Genomic DNA, 11,134 nt, shown 5'->3' with positions numbered 1-11,134 from the left:
AGGGCTCTGGCAGTGCTCCTCTTGCTCCTCCTTGCACAAAGGCGGAGGTAACGGTCCTGTTGCTGGGTTGTTGGCCTCCTCCACGTCTCCTGATGTACTGGCCTGTCTCCTGGTAGCGCCTCCATGCTCTGGACACTACGCTGACAGACACAGCAAACCTTCTTGCCACAGCTCGCATTGATGTGCCATCCTGAATGAGCTGCACTACCTGAGCCACTTGTGTGGGTTGTAGACTCCGTCTCATGCTACCACTAGAGTGAAAGCACCGCCAGCATTCAAAAGTGACAGCCAGAAAGCATAGGAACTGAGAAGTGGTCTGTGGTCACCACCTGCAGAACCACTCCTTTATTGGGGGTGTCTTGCTAATTGGCTATAATTTCCACCTGTTGTCTATTCCATTTGCACAACAGCATGTGAAATGTATTGTCAATCAGTGTTGCTTCCTAAGTGGACAGTTTGATTTCACAGAAGAGTGATTGACTTGGAGTTACATTGTGTTGTTTAAGTGTTCCCTTTATTTTTTTGAGCAGTGTATATAAACAGACCATAAATGTCTTAGATGTTATTTTCTTGGAAAGCTGTGAGTGCTATTATATGATACAATATCAGTACTTGTGTTTTAAACTTGTCTAAGTCCTATCATCAACTGATTTGAGCCAGTCTATGGCTGTGTGTAGACTGCATTGTTTGAATTGAGTGTTAGCACAGTGGCAGTTAATTTGAAAAATTACTGTAATCATTCCTCTAAAACTGTCTGGCTAGCTAACATATATACAGTGCGGATACATTTGTCACATTTATTGTTTTACACATTATCTTATCACAGCACTGACGAACCATGGTTGGCCAACTCCCTCACCAACATGGCTGACCTTTGGACCATCATGAGAAGGTTCATGTCCATTCTACTATTCTAATTCCTATGTTGAATAACCCCTTTTGGTTCCAGGTAGAAGAACCTGTCCGGTTCCAGGTAGAACCCTTTTGGGTTCCATGTCCAATCCTTTTCAAAGAGGGTTCGACCTGGAACCAAAAGGGCGTCTCCTATGGGGACAGCCGCAAAACCTTTTTGGAACCCTTTTTTCGAGTAGTGTAGATATCATAAATTGAAACGTCCTTCCTACTTACCCGATCGACTACCAATGTTGTTCTTCTGCGAGCTGCTCCATGAGACAACCAGTTGAGAGCTGCAGGCTGTGGCTGCCTGACAGATGATATTCCGCTGAAACTAGGGTATGTGTGCAGCTCGCATTAATATATTTCACATGCTTAGCGTTTGTGTAGGCTACTTGGTGCATGATTTCTCTGTTGGATTACATAATAGATACAGCGTATACCTCCACTACACTATTTTGATACGCATCAGTGGGTAAAAAAAAGTGGGTATTGGGCGTATACCTGCGTATTGTCCCAACTACACCACTTCTGTTTTTCACACGGCCCCCACTACAGATGATCCAGATGCCAACCCTTTATTGGTGGCAGCAGTGGGATAGTCTCTTGGGCATTTTCTGTGTGCAGAATCTCTTCTAAGATTGCTAAATAATAATAAAAACGAAATATTATTACCATTTTATTCCATGCTGTACTATAAAGTGCTACCCCGCCCATATAATAGGATCAATGGACTCTCAGAGGAAAAATACAGCCATTAGTATGAACTCATTGATGCTGCTGCCCCAGCAGAGGTCATCCAAGAGTACTTGGTAACCTGATTACAAATCAGACCAGTCATGGTGGCTGTTCCTGTTCAGGCTCAAGATCAACAGAGGTGACTAATGGAGACTGTCTGGAGAGAAGCAAGGGTCTTCGGCCTGCCAGGAAGAGAAGGTTCCAGAGTCCTGATATCTTTCTCTCTCTCTTGTTTGGAGCCTGCCCAGAAACGGAATTATCATTCAGTTTGACCAGCCAGACATATTCCCTGGTTCACAAGAACAAGGCCATCTCTAGTCTTTGAAGTCACTATGCAACTTAAATAAAAGTTTCTTTGATGTGCCGAATATGAATATGTTTGTTGCCGTAGAGAGATGGAACATGGGACATTACAGAGGTAATATGTATTTGTGTTATAATTGATTTTTTTTATATATTATGACAGGACACTGGATATAGATATAGATAGACTTAGGGTATAGACATAGATAGGCATTGACAATTTGGTGTGTTACAGTATTTGTTCCTCTATCTAGTTCCCTTCCCCCCTCTTTCAATATTGGTACAACACAATGGTTGCTCACCCACAGCCCCAGATTCCAAGAGGTAGTTTAGTTTACTGTAGCCCAGGGCCAGGCACCTACTGTTAAAGTTTACCTTTGTCAAAAATTAAATGTGCTTTTGTGTGTCTTTACTCTACATGTCCCACCTCACTAGTGAATTGTTACTAAATGTGATCATGGATTGGAGAAATAAAACAAGATCCTAAATAATGGTTTATCCTCCATATGTAGTAGGACTAACCATATGGGACTCTATCTATACGCAGGGAAACGCAGAAGCACTGAAGAGTATCTGCATAATTATCACCAGTGGAATTATGGGGTGTAAAATGTAAAAGCAGTGTGCCAGTAAAGGGTCTCCCAAGACATACATGGCTCCTTACTTAACCCCTCTAATAGACCAAAATATAGCTAGTGTTACAAATGGCACCCTATTCCCTATTATATAGTGCGCTACTTTTGACCTGGGCCCATAGTAGTAGTGCATCACATCGGGAATAGGGTACCATTTGAGGGCACAAATTGCTGTATGGTATTGTCCTCGTCGTTCTAGTTTCTCATCACTATATGTACTGAACTGCTTCAAATATTCAGTTGTTGGACTAATTGGAACACCTGTCTGCTATGTCTTTCAAAGTAAGGGAACATGGAAGGGACATCCATTGAGAGAGTGCAGGTTGAATTCTGATCAGCCACAACCATACAGTAACAAAGTCCCTTTGTCTAACCTAATGGATTTACTACAGAATAAAATAAACTCTTTCATGACTCAAAGATCAAATCAAACTGTATTTGTCACATGCACCGAATACAACAGGTGTAGATCTTACAGTGAAATGCTTACTTACAAGCCCTTAAAACTTCTTTGGGATCAGTGTCCCGTCCATGAGACGGTTGAGCTAATGTAGGCTAATGCGATTAGCATGAGGTTGTAAGTAACAACAAATTCCCCCAGGAAAATAGACATATCTGATATTGGCAGAAAGCTTAAATTCTTGTTAATCTAACTGCACTGTCCAATTTAGAGTAGCTATTACAGTGAAATAATACTATGCTATTGTTTGAGGAGAGTGCACAGTTTGAAACATGAAAAGTTATTAATAAACAAATTAGGCACATTTGGGCAGTCTTGATACAACAGTTTGAACCGAAATGCAATGGTTCATTGGATCAGTCTAAAATGTTGCACATACACTGCTGCCATCTAGTGGCCAAAATCTAAATCGCAGCTGGGCTGAAATAATACACTATGGCCTTTCTCTTGCATTTCAAAGTTGATGGTACCAAAAAATACAAAATAATGTTTTATTTTCTTTGTTTTATCTTTTATCAGATATATCGTGTTATATTCTCCTACATTCCTTTCACATTTCCACAAACTTCAAAGTGTTTCCTTTCAAATGGTACGAAGAATATAACCTTGCTTCAGGGCCTGAGTTACAGTCAGTTAGATTTGGGTATGTCATTTTAGGCAAAAATTGAAAAGAAAGGTGGATCCTTAACCAACAATGCAGCTGAAAAAAATTAAACAGATAAATATCAAAAATAAACAACAACAAACATATAATATATAAAATATATGAATATGAAGAAATAAAAGTCTTAACACTTGAAACTGAGGTAGAGTTGAGAGGTCAAAGGCCAGATTTTACATCACAAGGTTTTCACACCTAATAACCAGTCCTCTGCCAGAAGACCACACTTGCCTCACATGGCAACCATGTAAATCTCTCAGCATGTGGCCCTGACCACCACTCATATGTTAATTTATGCCTCACTTTGAAACCCCAGACTGAAATAGCTTTATTCACAGAAATTCCTCAAGAGTTGAGGTAGAAATGAACATTTCTCCAGCTGTTTTTTCTGGGGCAAGGTGATATCATTCTCCATACTGCTTCTCTCCCTGACCTGCCTTCTCCCTTTCCTCTTCCACCCTTCTCCCTTTCCCCTTCTCCTCTTTTTCTCTAGCTCTCCTCCAATTAATACTGAAGTTGTTCATTAGTCACTGTGGTTTTTTATCATTTCCATCTGAATCTGTGAACCTTTAAGCCTTCACACAGCTGAAAGTCTAACAACATCCCAAAATATATGCGGTCAGCCAACAGCTTGAGGAGAAAGGATATGCATATCTTCAGCCAGTCCCTGCCCTGCCCCTTAACACTAGATCTAGTACATTAGACAGAGAAAAATGAGGGCTGTGGAGTTTGGAGAGACTGTCTGAAATACATTCATTCACTTTCCCTTTTTTGCTAATGTAAACCTTTAAACGCCATGCATCACTGAAATTTACATTTAAATTAAATTGACTTGGGGCCAGAAGATGAGTGTGAGTCCCCAGACACATTCTGGTGGCAGTGCTGTGGTCTTTATTTACTGATCTGTGCTCTCAGTCTGTTTCCCAAATGGCACCCTATTCCCTAAATAGCGGAGGATGGGGTAAGTTGAGCTGTTTTTTTACATTCAGCATCACTACATCAAGGGAATATAGTATTCTTTCTAGCAAAGATACAGTATCTACATATATTTCAGGATGTTGTGTATCCCTGAAAATAATCAGAATTCATATAAACATAACAGTTTTGAAAACATAGCTTTTCCAAAAAAAGGTTCAGCCACCCAGGGGTAAGTGGTGGACAGTGGGTGATGGTGCTGGTGCTGGTAGGTCAAAGTTTAATTAATGGAATGGGTGTGTGGTATATTGTATATCTTAAATGTATGCCAACATTCAGATATAGATATTACTGTTCATTATCACTTACCCTTTCATTTCTTGACTAGTTGTCTGTGACAGGGATGTTGTTTCGATGTGCTAATTTGTAGGAAAGTTCTCTGCATTTGAGGCTACTAATCCCATGAAACTGGTTCGCAAGATTCTTGATATGTTTAGCAAGCTCAGACTCCATATCATCAGATACAGTAAGACCTTGATGTAGGAACTTAATTTGAGCCAGTTTGCTACAGCAGGAAAATAATCCTGCAGCAACAGGAAATGTGAATTATTATATGGATTACAGTTAAATGGACTTTTATCTGTAGTGGTTGATGCATTTTTGTTCGGGCAAATCAAGTCTGACATTTTAAAGTGGAAAATACAAACTTTAGAAGCCTTTTTAAACCTTTAATACACTACCTGCCATGCAGGAAAAATCGCAGCCGCAATAAAATGATCAAATTAAGATCCCTTATCTGTACTCTATCATAGCCTCTCTGTTTGTTTTCTTTTTTTCAATGTACCTCTTCAGTGTCATTCAGTCAATTTTTTTTCATCCGTTAATGCTGCTCCAATGAACAGTACCCAGCCCTGAACTTACAGTAGTCTCTCAAGAACCTCAAGGGGGGCTTGACCCCTGCTGGTTTTATGTTTGTGTCACGTTCTGACCTTTATTTTCCTTTGTTTTGTCTTTATTTAGTGTGCAGTCTATGTTTTGTGTTTCTATGTTTAGGTTTCATTAGGTCATTAGTTGTCTCTGATTGAGAATCATACTTAGGTAGCCTGGGTTTCACTGTTGGTTTGTGGGTGTTTGTTTCCGTGTCTGTCACCACACGGGACTGTTTCGGTTTGGTTTTCGTTCATGTTCACATTTATTGTTTTGTATTTCTTAGTGTTCAGTTTATGTTTTATAATAAACTATATGGACACTTACCACGCTGCGTTTTGGTCCAATCCCTGCTACACCTCCTCTTCAGACGAGGAGGAGGAAATCTGCCGTTACAGAAACACCCACCAACAGAGGACCAAGCGGTGTGGTAATGGGCAGCAGCAACAGCGGCCGAAGACACAGGACTCATGGACTTGGGAGGAAATCCTAGACGGTACAGGACCCTGGGCACAGCCAGGGGAATATCGCCGCCCCAAAGCAGAGCTGGGGGCAGCTAAGGCAGAGAGGCGCTGGTAAGAGGAGGCAGCACGGCGGTGCGAGAGTCAGCCCCAAAAATGTCTTGGGGGGGGCACACAGGGAGTGTGGCGACGCAAGGTAGGAGACCCGCGCCAACTTCCTGTGCTTACCGGAGAGTGAGAGAGACCGGGCAGGCACTGTGTTATGCTGTGGAGCGCACGGTGTCCCCGGTACGGGTGCATAGCCCGGTGCGGTACATTCCAGCTCTTCATATCGGCCGGGCTAGGGTGGGGAGCCGAGCCAGGTGCCACGAAGCCGGCTCTACGCATCTGGTCTCCAGTGCGTCTCCTTGGGCCGGCGTACATGGCACCAGCATTACGCATGGTGTCCCCGGTTCGCCAGCACAGCCCAGTGCGGCCTATTCCACCTCGCCGCACTGGTCGGGCTACGGGGAGCATTCAACCAGGTAAGGTTGGGCAGGCTCGGTGCTCAAGAGCTCCAGTGCGCCTGCACGGTCCGGTCTATCCAGTGCCACCTCCACATATCAGCCCTCCGGTGGCAGCCCCCTGCACCAGGCTGTCTCTCAGTCTTCTGCCTACAGGGTCTCCCGCCTGTCCGGCGCTGCCAGAGTCTCCCGCCTGTCCGGCGCTGCCAGAGTCTCCCGCCTGTCCGGCGCTGCCAGAGTCTCCCGCCTGTCCGGCGCTGCCAGAGTCTCCCGCCTGTCCGGCGCTCCCAGAGTCTCCCGCCTGTCCGGCGCTGCCAGAGTCTCCCGCCTGTCCGGCGCTGCCAGAGTCTCCCACCTGTCCGGCGCTGCCAGAGTCTCCCGCCTGTCCGGCGCTGCCAGAGTCTCCCGCCTGTCCGGCGCTGCCAGAGTCTCCCGCCTGTCCGGCGCTGCCCCTCTGTCTAGTGGTAGGGTTGCCAGTCCTAAGTTGGCGGCGAGGGTCGCCGTTCCAAAGAGGCCACGGACAGACGCCCTCCCAGACCCTCCCCTACAGGTTCAGATTTTGTGGCCGGAGTCCGCACCTTTAGGGGGTACTACTGTCACGTTCTGACCTTTATTTCCCTTTGTTTTGTCTTTATTTAGTATGGTCAGGGTGCGAGTTGGGGTGGGCAGTCTATGTTTTGTGTTTCTATGTTATGCTTCTGTTTCCACCTAGTATGGTTCTCAATCAGAGGCAGGTGTCGTTAGTTGTCTCTGATTGAGAATCATACTTAGGTAGCCTGGGTTTCACTGTTGGTTTGTGTGTGTTTGTTTCCGTGTGTGTGTTTGTCACCACACGGGACTGTTTCGGTTTGGTTTTCGTTCATGTTCACATTTATTGTTTTGCATTTCTTAGTGTTCAGTTTATGTTTTATAATAAACGATATGGACACTTACCACGCTGCGTTTTGGTCCGATCCCTGCTATACCTCTTCAGACGAAGAGGAGGATATCTGCCGTTAGTTTGTTTATACACATGGGGCATAATGATGTCTACTCGGTAACAATAACAAGTCACAAATGACTGTGGATCTCTGTAGGACAAACTGAGTTGACATCTCGTGCTGGGGTGTGTTTGTTTTTTTGGCCTATATTCAGCCAAGATATTGTGGTGTCCACTTCCAATGAGAAGTAGTAAAAACAATGGTTCAGCATGTCTCCACTGTGACAGGCTGTGGGTTCATAGTTCAAGTCAGAAAGCACTGCGATTTGTAGGTCTACACAAGGTATATAACAAACATTTTATGTAGTCATCACAGTTCATCCCAGATTACAAATGCATGTAAGAAAAAAAGAGGGTCTGAGTAAGGGACAAACTTTTATGAGCTATAACACATGCTGAACACAATTAAACTGAGCCATTAAGCTTTGTGGATAATTATAGGATTGTGGTAGGCTATTAGATGGTGACATAGCATGGTGCGGGTCTGGAGAGGTACACAGACTCTTTCCTCCAGATAGTTGTGTGAGGCAACAAAAAGGTTGTGGGTTCAATTGCTGCAGAGATCACAAACTGTACACATAAAACGTAGTCCTATGCGTTCGCTGAACTGTAAGTTGCTTAAGATAAAAGTTAAATAAATATGCATACAATTTGATCAAATATAAATATGCATAAACATGAGGATGTTCTAGTACAGGCAGTCAAGTGGGTATACCTTTCCTCACTCACTGATCTCAGTGGTTGAACTAAAAGAGGTAGTTTAGCACCATCATGTGGTCATTTCAAGATTTATCGCACACTCCATTACAGGCTGTTTGGCTGTTTGAATCAGTTCAGGTTCCTCCTCTTCATCTTCGTCCTCCTCATATTTCTGTCTGTTGCAGATCTTGCAGCAACATTCAGAGTTATTGTCTTTCTTACTGTGAGTCTTATCTGATCAGGAATGATTGTGAAGATCATCAAGGACCTCAGCCACCTGAGCCACGGCCTGTTCACCCCACCATCATCCAGAAGGCGAGGTCAGTACAGGTGCATCAAAGCTGGGACCCGAGAGACTGAAAAACAACTTATATCTCAAGGTCATCAGACTGTTAAACAGCCATCACTAGCCGGCCTCCACCCAGTACCCTGCCCTGAACTTAGTCACTGTCACTAGCCGGCTACCACCCGGTTACTCAAACCTGCACGTTAGAGGCTGCTGTCGAATGGACATGGACATGGAACACTGATCACTTTAATAATGGAACACTGATCACTTTAATAATGGAACACTGATCACTTTAATAATGGAACACTGTTCACTTTAGTAATGTTTAAATACTATTTTTACCCATTTCATATATATATATACCGTATTCTAGTCAAGGCCATCCTATACAACTATTGCTGTACACTATTCTAAGTGTTCTTCAGATATACTACATATTCTATCCACTTACTGTCCATAATGTCTGTACATCACATTACATTCACTACTGGTCAAAAGTTTTAGAACACCTATTCATTCTGTTTTTTTTCCTTTATTTCATAGTTTTGATGTCTTCACTATTATTCTACAATGTAGAAAATTGTCAAAATAATGAAAAACCCTTGAATGAGTAGGTGTGTCCAAACATTTGACTGGTACTGTAAATATATACTCCAGATTCTGACATTGCTCGTCCTAATATTTTTACATTTCTTAATTCCATTCTTTTACTTTTTATGTGTATGGTTGTGTATTGTTAGATATTACCGTATCGGTGAAGCTAGGAACACAAGCATTTCGCTACACCCGCAATAACTAAATATGTGCATGCAACCAATAAAATGTGATTTGTGTATTGGGTAGAACCTTGCGTCCCTAAGAGGGCACTAGGGGGCAGTAATAGAGTCTTAACAATTTAGGCTGCATGTAAACTGATGACAACAGTGATTGAAATATACTCAGATAAATCATATAGCACATACCCGAGACGTATCTGGTTAATGCCATTACACAGACTTCTGGCTTGCTACTTCATAAAGAGTTATTCAACCTGGTGTACTACAATCAAATATCTCCTGTTATGATTGATTCTGCTCCGATAACTAATTAGAGGCTGATTTCTGAAATAGTGATATTATTCCACTGCCCACAATCATTTTAAATCATACTGATCATATTAAACTGTAGCAGAACTGGCTTATTGCAGATGTAGGCTACATTGCGACATACAGAAAGGGGAAGGAAATATGTGGTGATAGAGGGAAGTGGGATTGGGACCATGGGGTGCTGTGATTACATGATTGCCTCACAAGCGGTTGCAGATAGAAATAGAATGAATAGAGTTGTCACGATTTCCTATTCTACCTGACCAACAATCATATCAATCCTATCTGTTCTACATAGTACATTTCAATCTGAATGTTCTGTAACATTATCCCACTGAACAGGCCAGTTCAGTTCAGTCAGCTTGGAGAGGAGGATGACTGTGAAGAGGAAGAAAAAACAGAAAAAGGGAGAAAAACACATCTAACAACTGAGAGAACAGAAAGTGCATGTACTTTCTGTAAGTATGAGTGGGTGCAGTACTTGTTCATTGTTATAAACATGTTGACATTTCGAATGATGAAAGAAAAAAAGAATATCGCCACTTTACCCTAGCTGTTCCTCAGTGGGTTGATTGCTACAAAATCACCTCTTTGAATTGTTGTTTTTCTCTTCCTCCCCCAGTGTGTGTGTGTGTGTGTGTGTGTGTGTGTGTGTGTGTGTGTGTGTGTGTGTGTGTGTGTGATATATAATATTGTGCGTAGTGTATAACACCTGTGATTGAAATAGCCCAAAGATAATTAGCCTGAAAACTTAGTCCAAAGTGTGGGAGAATAAAAATAACAGAACTTTAAAACCTCCATAAAAACATGACAATAATTGCAGTTGAGAAATATTGGTTGGTTGTCGCCCTGACTTTTATGAATACGGTGTGTGTGTGTATTGGTGCACTGGCGTGTGTTCCCCTCCCCTCTCTGCTTCTCCTCCTTCCAAATCCACATTGATACTACAGTAGCTGTTGGAGGGATGCTGAACTGACTGTGTCTGAGCTGTGGACCTGTCTCTGTTGTTACTGGAGGGATGCTGGATGCTGGAGGGATGCTGAACTGTGTGTCTGAGCTGTGGACCAGTCTCTGTTGTTACTGGAGGGATGCTGAACTGACTGTGTCTGAGCTGTGGACCAGTCTCTGTTGTTACTGGAGGGATGCTGAACTGACTGTGTCTGAGCTGTGGACCAGTCTCTGTTGTTACTGGAGGGATGCTGAACTGACTGTGTCTGAGCTGTGTTGTTACTGGAGGGATGCTGAACTGAATGTGTCTGAGCTGTGGACCTGTCTCTGTTGTTACTGGAGGGATGCTGAACTGACTGTGTCTGAGCTGTGGACCTGTCTCTGTTGTGCTGTAAATCTGAGGGTCATGGAGCTGGTTCATCTCCAGAGTTATCCGTCACCCAGGGAGACACACACACACACACACACAGTGGGACTGAATAGATGTTTAGTTCCTCCTCTCCCTCGGCCCTGCGCTACACTCCTCTCAGGGTGACTCCCAAATGGAACCCTATTCTAGAAAGTGCACAATGTAGGGAATAGGGTGCTATTTGGGACTCAGCCAGAAAGAGGAAATATGACCAGTAAATTCAAACAG

The 11,134-nt window shown here is 43.2% G+C and overlaps 1 long non-coding RNA gene across 1 annotated transcript; it reads left to right on the top strand.

Moving 5' to 3' along the window:
- The first annotated feature begins 534 nt into the window (after positions 1 to 534).
- On the top strand, positions 535 to 2,426 carry LOC112261562. Its single transcript, XR_002955179.2, has 2 exons — positions 535 to 1,233; positions 1,755 to 2,426. It is a non-coding gene; the product is annotated as an uncharacterized LOC112261562 (long non-coding RNA).
- Positions 2,427 to 11,134: the final 8,708 nt, after the last annotated feature.

This window comes from Oncorhynchus tshawytscha, linkage group LG11 (genome assembly GCF_018296145.1).
Source record: "Oncorhynchus tshawytscha isolate Ot180627B linkage group LG11, Otsh_v2.0, whole genome shotgun sequence".
NCBI lineage: Eukaryota > Metazoa > Chordata > Actinopteri > Salmoniformes > Salmonidae > Oncorhynchus > Oncorhynchus tshawytscha.
This window is presented reverse-complemented; position numbering and strand designations above follow the sequence as displayed.